Source organism: Dermacentor variabilis, chromosome 7 (assembly GCF_050947875.1).
Source record: "Dermacentor variabilis isolate Ectoservices chromosome 7, ASM5094787v1, whole genome shotgun sequence".
Classification (NCBI taxonomy): Eukaryota; Metazoa; Arthropoda; class Arachnida; order Ixodida; family Ixodidae; genus Dermacentor; species Dermacentor variabilis.
This window is the reverse complement of record NC_134574.1, coordinates 7,530,791-7,540,570: the sequence shown is the minus strand read 5'-3', so window position 1 is coordinate 7,540,570 and position 9,780 is coordinate 7,530,791. Positions and strand designations below refer to the sequence as shown.

The 9,780-nt window shown below is 45.4% G+C and overlaps 1 pseudogene; it reads left to right on the top strand.

The window, feature by feature from the left end:
* The first annotated feature begins 3,492 nt into the window (after positions 1 to 3,492).
* Positions 3,493 to 7,134, top strand: LOC142588544 (uncharacterized; annotated as a pseudogene).
* The last annotated feature ends 2,646 nt before the right edge of the window (positions 7,135 to 9,780 follow it).

Sequence of the window (9,780 nt, the reverse complement as noted above, 5' to 3'; positions counted from 1 at the left end):
CAATTGCTTGCGTGATAGCGGCAAAGTGTGGAGGAAAATTAACGAGGTATTAAACAAGAGCACTAAGGATGCCACGATTGACAATCTTGTTATACATAACAAAAAGGTTGGTGGAAAGGAACTAGCTAACATTTTTAACGATTTCTTTGTTGAAATTGGCACTAGTACATACTGTCATGAAGCTGATAATCATATTCCGAGATTATTCCACACAATTACTTACTGCCTACATCCATCGCTGAAGTAACAACATTATATCAGGAGCTTAAAAATAGCCGTAGCCGTGATATAGATGATCTAGAAATCAAACCAATCAAATACGTCATAGATTTAATTGCGCCAGCGCTTACACACATATACAACGTCTCTCTTTCGACGGGGATTTTTCCAAACAACATGCAGGTAGCAAGAGTTTCAGTAATCTACAAGAATGGTGACAAAAATTGTTTAGGTAATTATCGCCCTGTGTCAATCTTGCCTGTATTCTCTAAGGGACTCGAGAAAGTGATTAATTCTCGCATTGAGAAATTTACTAGAAAATATAACCTCTTAACGGACTACCGATTTGGTTTCAGAAAGGGACGCTGCACCGAGACAGCACTTCTAGCTCAGAAGGAAGAAATATTAAACAATTTTGAAAATAAGCTAATGACATTCGGTATACTCTTAGACTTTAGCAAAGCCTTCGATCGAGTCAACCATGCAATATTGTTAAATAAATTAGAGCATTATGGGTTTCGTGGCACAACACTACAGCTTATTAAATCTTACTTGAGTGCGCGCCATCAATACGTCGAACTAAATAAGCATAAATCTCTCCTACGGTCTACTGAATTTGGAGTTCCACAGGGTAGCATACTGGGACCAATTCTCTTTCTTTTCTATATTAATGACATTGTAAAAATATATGAGGATTCTAGGTATGTTATTTATGCCGATAATTGCTCGGTGCTCGTTAAGGGAAAAACATTGATACTGTAAGACAAAAGGGAAGTGCGTTCTGTCACAACTTGCAGATTTGGTGCCAGAACAATAGGCTCATTCTTAATGAGTCAAAAACTAAGTGAGTGTTGTTTCGCACCCCAGGTAGCTTAGAAAATTTAGACGGACATATTGCTCACGGGTCATTCAAGATTAAAATAGAAAAGTTTGTTAAAATTCTAGGTATCATTTTATTCAGAAAACATGTCTTGGAATGAACATGTGAAAACTTTATTACCAAAATTAGGTAGAGCCGCCGGTGTATTAAGCCAGAACCGTCACACTTTTCCAGTCAGCATTAAAAAGATGTTATATTTTGCATTCTTTAACTCTCACTTACATTACTGCATGCTAATATGGGGAAACACGACAGCATTGAACTTGCAGAAACTCTTCCTTATTCAGAAAAAAGCACTTAGATCAATAGAAAATTCCTCCGTCTTAGAACGCACAGAACCACTCTTTCACAAAAATAAAATTCTAAAAATCCACAATATATACAAATACAAGTTATTAAGAACCTATAAAAAAGCCACACTAGGTAGGGGGGAACTATTCCAAGAATTATCAAATCTCAGGAAAAGTACAATTTCCTACCCATTCCGATATCAACCGCCGTACTACGTTCCTTCCTCGCGCACCCATTATGGGAAAGAAAAACTAGACTACACCCTGGCAACTACACTAAATGAGCTAGACCGGAAAGGTGTGAACGTTCTGGCCCTTACTAACAAAACCTTATTTGACCTGTTTCTTTGACTGTATTGAAACTGCTTATGCTTCTAATTGTTCGTGTTATTGTCATTTGTGATCGGACTGTCTGATCGTTTATTTGCTTATATGTTTATATAACTGAATCAAGATAACAAATCGTCATGTCACTGCTGTTGTACGGGTGGCTAGAGCTTGGTCAAGCTGCACAGATGCCGCTTTTTTCTCTGGCCCCCTATTTTCGCAGTAACAATGTATTGTCTGCGGCTAAAATAAAATTTGATTGATTGATTGATTGATTGATGGGCGTAACCAGGTTGATGATGATGATGATTTTAAGGCATACTGATCTCGCTTCGAGAAGTAATGAGTTTCTTGAGTTATAAATTGTTTGTTTCCTGATTTGCTTTTTTTTCTCCCAAGTAGTTACTGATGGCAGGTATTCAAGATGGATGGATGGATGGATATTATGAGCGTCCGCTTCGTAACGGGGCGGTGGGTAGCGCCACCAAACTGTTGCTATTATACTGCCTAATGTCCTACCTACCAAAAAAACAATTAAAAACGCTATGAACTCCCACAACCAAATTTTCTGATCTCCTATTGCGAACTGTGCTGTTGTACGTCTACGGTTTTTGCGTCTCCCTACTTTTTTTTCCACAAATCCTCCAATCATCTCTTACTAATCCCTATTGCCGACATGTTTACATTTCCGCTACTCTCGCTGAACCCAAGGGCTTCAAGGAGGCCAGTTGTGTTTAAATCGACCGCTGCGTTGACGTCGCCACATTCTACTGAAACATGCTCCATAGTTTCCGTAGCTTTACCGCAGCATGCACATGCTTCTTCTTCCTTCTTATATCTCGCTTTATAGGGTCCGTGTTCTAAGGAATCCCGATCTCGCTTCGAAAAGTAATGAGCTTCCCTTTGAGTTATCTTAAATTGTTTCTTTCCTGATTTCTGTTCATCTTATGTAGTTACTCATGGCAGGTTTGTTTTGCATCGCCCCCACCCATGAGATTATTTCAGCCTCTCTGACTATCCGCTTGACGTTCTTTGTTGCTATGTTGCCCACCCTACAGGCCGCATAGTTGCTGGTAAGCTTCCTAGTTCTTTTTCTCCACTGTGAATCGATGTTTTTTTCTTTACAGATACCTCAACACTCTCCCAGCCCATTTACTTTCTTCCATATTCCTCAGTCGCTCTTCATGCTGAATCTTACTATGAGCTTCCCTCACTTCAAAACTAGTCTAATGCATATCGCCCTGCAGACCTTCATTGGTAGTCTTCCCGTGAGGGTCCTATGCGAGGCGACCCACTGACCTTTCGTCTCCATCGAGTCCTGATTGTACCCATGATTTAAAGCAAACAACCGCATTTCCGAAAGTAAGTCCTGGATCCAATAGGCCTTTTCACATAGCTCGGAGTACCTCGTACCTATGGTATCCCCATAGCGCTATTTGCCTCATTGTAGCTGGATTTCCATTCCCCTTCACTAGTGGCATAATCGTTGCTGTGTTATCGTGTTTAGTTCTTGGCATGCCACGGCCTTTGATGCGATGCCCTGCGCATGCGTGACATGCACACACATGTATATATACTACGGAGCAATAAAGGCGGGGGTTCATTCCCATTCATGTTCAAGACGGTGTCGTTCGACGCGGAAACACGACATGGTGTCAGAAGTAGCCTTCGCAAATTGGGTGGAACCACGGGCGAGGTGAGAAGATACAGGTACGGCCGACCTTCATCGTTGGCGTCCTCGGCTCGGACGCGATAACGGAACAAGAGCTTCGAGCCATGGCGCGTGAGGAAAGTGATATTTCGTGCCAGCTCTTTCCGGTACAGCCACCAACGAGCTTCAAATTTGACAAGGCGTCAGAGTGGCCGGCGTGGGTGCAAAAATTCGATGATTATCGATTTGCTTCCGGCCTTAATGAGCGAACTCAAGAGACTTAGGTACGCACGCTCCTGTATGCCATGGGGCGGCAGGCACGCAACGTATTCAAGACCTTTGAGCTGTCGGAAGAACAGTCAAAGGACTATGAAGTGTTGAAAAAACGCTTCGACGCCTACTTCATTGCCACGCGCAATTTGGTCTACGAAAGTGCGTGTTTTCATCGTCGCCGCCAAGTTTCAGGCGAATCGATGGACCAGTATGTAACGGCCCTACATACTTTGGCAGATAAATGTGACTATGGCGTGAAGAAAGAACGGATGATCCTCGAGCGTTTCGTGGTTGGACTACGTGACACAAAGTTGTCCGAGGCCCTACAAATGGACGCTGCACTGACTCTGAAAATGGCACAGACAAAGGCAAGGATGAAGGATGCGGTACAGCAACAACAACAGGAACTTCACAGCAGTCCATACCACCAACCATCCAGCATAGAGGTCGACGGAATTCATCAACGAGCAAGCCGGGGACGTCCAGAGGACCAATGGGCGAAAGAAGACGTCCGAAAGTGTGCGGCCTGCGGCAGGGCCCGTCATTTAACCTCATCGTGCCCTGCAAGGTGGGCAATCTGCTACAGGTGCCAACGACGGGGACATTTCGCAGCGGCCTGCCAACAAAAGCAGAGCTTCACGATCGCCGAAGCAAGCGCATATCCGAGGTAGATTTGTGCAGTGTTCCCCGCGGACAGCTACACTGAGTGAGCAAACAGTGCGCCATCTATTTTCTTGGGACTTTTGCTGGTACAATTGAAAGAGCTCGTTTTGTTCAGGTCGCTATTAACGGGGTCACAGTGTCTACTAAGATTGACACAGGAGCAGAGGTAAACGTTGTTCCAGTATCAATTCCTGGAGTACCCAAGACTCTAGAGCATTCCAACGTAATATTAAAAGGGCCAGGCAATGAAGTGTTGGATCTGAAAGGACAGTTCACTGCAGACATTCTGTGGAAGCGATGTTTGGTTAGGCAGGACGTTTTCGTCATTAACTCGGGGGGTAATGTCATTTTAGGCTTGCCAGCAATAGAAGCTTTGGGAGTAGTGAAATTTGTAGACGACGTTTCGATCCACAAAGCTGTGCAAACGTGCTTCCCCTCTTTGTTCTGCGGTTTGGGTTCCATGAAAGGAGAATGCTGTTTTAATATCGAAGCAGACGCGGTGCCCTATGCCATTTACACCGCTCGTCGTATACCCATCCCACTGAGGGACGGCGTGAAAAGTGAGCTAGAATAAATGGAAAAGAACGGGGTCATTCGTAAAGTCGAAGGGCCAACCGAGTGGTGTGCTGGCATAGTGCCCGTCTTGAAGCCGTCCGGGCAAGTGCGAATATCTGTTGACCTAATCCAACTCAATAAGTGGGTGAAACGTGAACGATTTGTGCTCCTCACTGTTGATGGGACACTCGGGTTACTAAGCGGAGCAGCTGTGTTTTCTAAACTTGACGCGAACTCGGGATTCCATCAAGTAAAACTAAGCAAGGATTGTCAGCTATTGACCACGTTTATTACCCCCTTTGGACGTTATTGCTTTGAACACCTGCCGGTTGGCATAACCTCTGCTCCTGAATATTTTCAAAGGCAAATGTGTGAAATTCTTGATGGAATGCCGGGGGTCGGAAACTTAATCGACGATGTGTTAGTCTTTGGTTCTTCACAGAAAGAGCATGATGAGCGATTGATTCAGACTTTAGAACGCTTGACGGAAGGCGGCATCACTTTGAATCGTGAAAAATGTCAGTTCAGTGTAAAAGAGCTATGTTTTTTGGGATGCCGAGTGAGCAAAGACTGCATACTGCCAGATCCTGCAAAAGTTGTAGCGATCACTGATATGAAGCCGCCTGAAAATGTTGCCGATATGCGGAAATTCCTTGGTCTTGCAAATCATTGCTCGCGGTTTATTCCAGACCTAGCTGAGAAGTCTGCGCCGTTACGGTAGTTGGTGCCCAAGCACAGTGAGTGGATTTGGGCAACGCCTCAGCAGATGGCGTTTGACAGCATAAAACGCGCTATCTGTTCTGATAGGTGTATGGCGAAGTTTGATCCACAGAATCAAACCATTCTTTCTGCAGACGCGTTTTCGTACGGTTTAGGTGCAGTTTTACTTCAGGTACAACCAAAGAAAGACGGCCAGTTATATTTGTTTCAAGATCACTGACTCGAACCGAAATGCGCTCCGCGCAAATTGAAAAGGAGACCCTAGCTCTAACATGGGCGACTGAGCGTCTCGAAAGTTATGTGCGTCGACTACACATAACGCTGGATAGGGATCACAAACCGCTAGCGACTTTGCTAGGAAAGACTCCCCTAGATTTTGTACCGCAGCGCATTCAGAGATTCCGAATGCGTCTGATGCGATTCAGTTTTGATGTCGTATATGTTCCTGGGAAAAATTTGGAAATTCCTGATGCACTTTCTAGAGCGCCAGTGCGAAGGCAAAAAACCAAGAACTTCCTTTCTGTGGATGAAGTGAACTCGTTTGTTAATGGTGCGTCATCGGAGTTGGGTGAATCGGATCCCTGTAGACTGGTCGCCGAAGAGCAGGCAAAGGACCAGACCTGCCGTACGTAGTGCCGTTACCTTCGTGAAGGCTGGCCGGGCCCAACTTCGCTATCAAGCGTTACGAGGCCATACTGGCAGTATCGCGCAACATTGAGCGTGTGTAAAGGGGTTCTCATGCATGGCCTCGCTGCGCCCCTCTCGCTCCAGAATAGACTGTTCAGTCTGCTTCACGAAGGCCATCAGGGTATTGTGAGATGGAGGGCGAGAGCAAGGGAGTCTGTTTGGCGGCCGGGCTTGAGATCTCAACTAGCTTCTTTGGTTGTCAATTGCCGCGCGTGTTCGCAATTCCGAGAACAACCGAGTGAATATTGATCCCAACCCAGACACCTATTCGACCTTGGCAAAGGGTCGCAGCAGATATCTTCCATCTCAACGGCCGTAACTACTTGCTCTTAGTGGATTTTCTATCTCGATTTCTAGAATTGTGTTTACTGGAATCGCTCACCAGCACTTGTGTTGTTGGTCATGTCAAAGAGGTCTTCGCTAGGCACGGCATACCCGAAGTGCTTGTCACGGATAACGGTGCTCTATTTGTCAGTGAAGAATTTGAGCAGTTCGCGAAGGCCTATGAATTCAAAGGTGTGACGTGTAGCCCTAGGTACCCGCTGGCAAACGTAGAGGTAGAACGAATGATGAAAACGGTAAAAGGGCTACTGCTAAAGTCTCATGAACCCTATTTGGCTCTTTTAGCCTACAGGAACACCCCGGGACCACTAGGCAAGACGCCAACGGAGCTGCTCATGGGGCGGCGGCTTCGTACAACCCTGCCTCTCCATGCGAACAGGCTGGTACCAAAGAGACCCAACCTGAAAGAGGTACGGAAGAAGGATGCAGTTGTCCGGGATAAGCAGCGGCAAAATTACGACCGCCGTCATGCGGCACGACACCTTGTCCCATTGGCACCATGTGATTCTGTCTGGGTCAGGGACTGAAGGCGGGAAGGAGTCATCTGTGAGCGGGCAAAACGGTCGCGGTCGTATGTCGTCGCTTTGGAGAGCGGCATCCAGATCGAACGCAACAGGATATTTCTAGTCAAGCAAGCTCCAAGCGGAATTCCAGACTCGTACAACGAGACATACGAGTTTCCCCGTAGCATGGAAAATGCAGAAGTGAGCGATCAGCCTAACTTCCAAGCCCTCCACAGTGACCCCGCACATGATCAGGGTAAAGTTCCGCCGCAGGTACCAGGCGAATACGTTACACGATTCGGCAGAGCTGTAAGAAAACCAGACCGTTACGGGATTTCTGAATGTAAAGCATAATAATAATATTTGGGGTTTTACGTGCCAAAACCACTTTCTGATTATGAGGCACGCCGTAGTGGAGGACTCCGGAAATTTCGACCACCTGGGGTTCCTTAACGTGCACCTAAATCTAAGCACACGGGTGTTTTCGCATTTCGCCCCCATCGAAATGCGGCCGCCGTGGCCGGGATTCGATCCCGCGACCTCGTGCTCAGCAGCCCAACACCATAGCCACTGAGCAACCACGGCGGGTCAGAATGCAAAGCAGTACGTTTCTTTTGACTGTGTTTATCGTTATTTTGTTGCTTGTAATTTTGTTGGAAAAGGGGACATGTGGCATAATCATTGCTGTGTTATCGTGTTTAGTTCTTGTCATGCCACGGACTTGATGCGATGCCCTGCGCATGCGTGACATGCACACATATGTATGTATACTACGGAACAATAAACGCGGGGGTTCATTCCCGTTCATGTTCAAGACGGTGTCGTTCGACGCGGAAACAGGACGCTTCCCTCACTTCAAAACTAGTCTAATCCATATCGCCCTGCACAACTTCATTGGTAGTCTTCCCGTGAGGGTCCAATGCGAGGCGACCCACTGACCTTTGGTTTCGATCGAGTCCTGATTGCACCTATGATTTAAAGCAAACAACCGCATTTCCGAAAGTAAGTCCTGGATCCATTACGCCTTTGCGCATACCTCGGAGTACCTCGTACCTATGGTATCCCCATAGCGCTATTTGCTTCATTGTAGCTGCATTTCCATTCCCCTTCACAGTTATTGTCTTTTCCTGTGTTTCCATATATATATATATATATATATATATATATATATATATATATATATTGCCTTTGTTGATCCATATTCGAAGGCATTTCTATTCTGTTACCCGAGGTATTTCCTGGCCCTGTATTGCCACTGTCTGTTCACTGTTTTCATTGAATGGCATAACACCTGATTCTTCTAACACTAAATTTCAAGCCTAAATTGTTGCCTTTCTGTCCACAGATATTAGCCGGACGTTGCAAATCACTTTGCTTGTTAGCTAGAAACACAATGTTGTCCGCATAATACAAACCTGGAAGCTGATGCTCTACTACTGTGCCTACCTGTTTGTATGAGATTTAAGCAGATATTACTTCCTTCTAGCCACCTCTCCCTCATCACCATGTACACATGTAACCAGCTGCGGGCATAAAGGGCACCCTTGTCTCAGTCCCTTGTTGATATGAACTTTCTCCTCGCCCTTTATCCCTTCCCACTCAACGAAAACGGTATTTTCTAGGTATATCTCTCTCAAAAGCAGTATACTATCGTCTCCTAATCCTTCCTCTTCCAGAATATCCAACAAAATGCTGCGCTCTACTTTGTCATAGGCTCCTGTAATGTCTAAAGATGCTTCGTATAAAGGTATGCTTTCTACTTTTGATATTTCAATACACTGAGTAAGAACAAATAAGTTATCATCTAACGCCTACCTATTCTGAAGCCATTCTGAAGTTCTCCCAAAGTGCCATTATTCTCTGCCCATGCTTGAAGCTTTAATTTGATTGCCTGCATTGCTAGCCTGAGTGTCACCGATGTAAAGGTCAACGGTCTACACGAGCGAATTCTATCTTTCACCCCCTTACCTTATAAAATAAACTCATTCTACTTTGTCGCCAACTGTCTCGTATTCGTCTATCTTTTAAGGTGTTTTCCACTGCTTTCACCAGAGCTTCCTTACTTTTTGTTCCTAGTTCATTTATCAGCCTAACGGGATCCTCGTGTAGCCCGGTGGCTGTGCGCTTAGGAATTTTCTCTTCCGCTTTCTTCCAGTTTAAATTTGTCAGCACCAGCTCCTTTCCCACCGGGGTCTCTTTCATGCTCTTTTTTTTCTCTTCAAATAGAACCTCGTCATTCTCTTGGAAAGATCCGGCTGTTATTTTTCGGACGTAATTTATTGCGGTTTCTCCTTTCAGTCTATTTTCATCTTCGCCTAGGATATCATCATCATCAGCAGCAGCAGCAGCAGCAGCCTGGTTACGCCCACTGCAGGGCAAAGGCCTCTCTTATACATCTCCAACAACCGCGGTCATGTACTAATTGTGGCCATGTCATCCCTGCAAACTTCTTAATCTCATCCGCCCACCTAACTTTCTGCCACCCCCTGCTACGCTTCCCTTCCCTTGGAATCCAGTCCGTAACTCTTAATGGCCATCGGTTATCTTACCTCCTCATTACGTGTCCTGCCCATGCCCCCACTTCTTTTTCTTGATTTCAACTAAGATGTCATTAACTCGCGTTTGTTCCCTCACCCAATCTGCTCTTTTCTTATCCCTTAACGTTACACC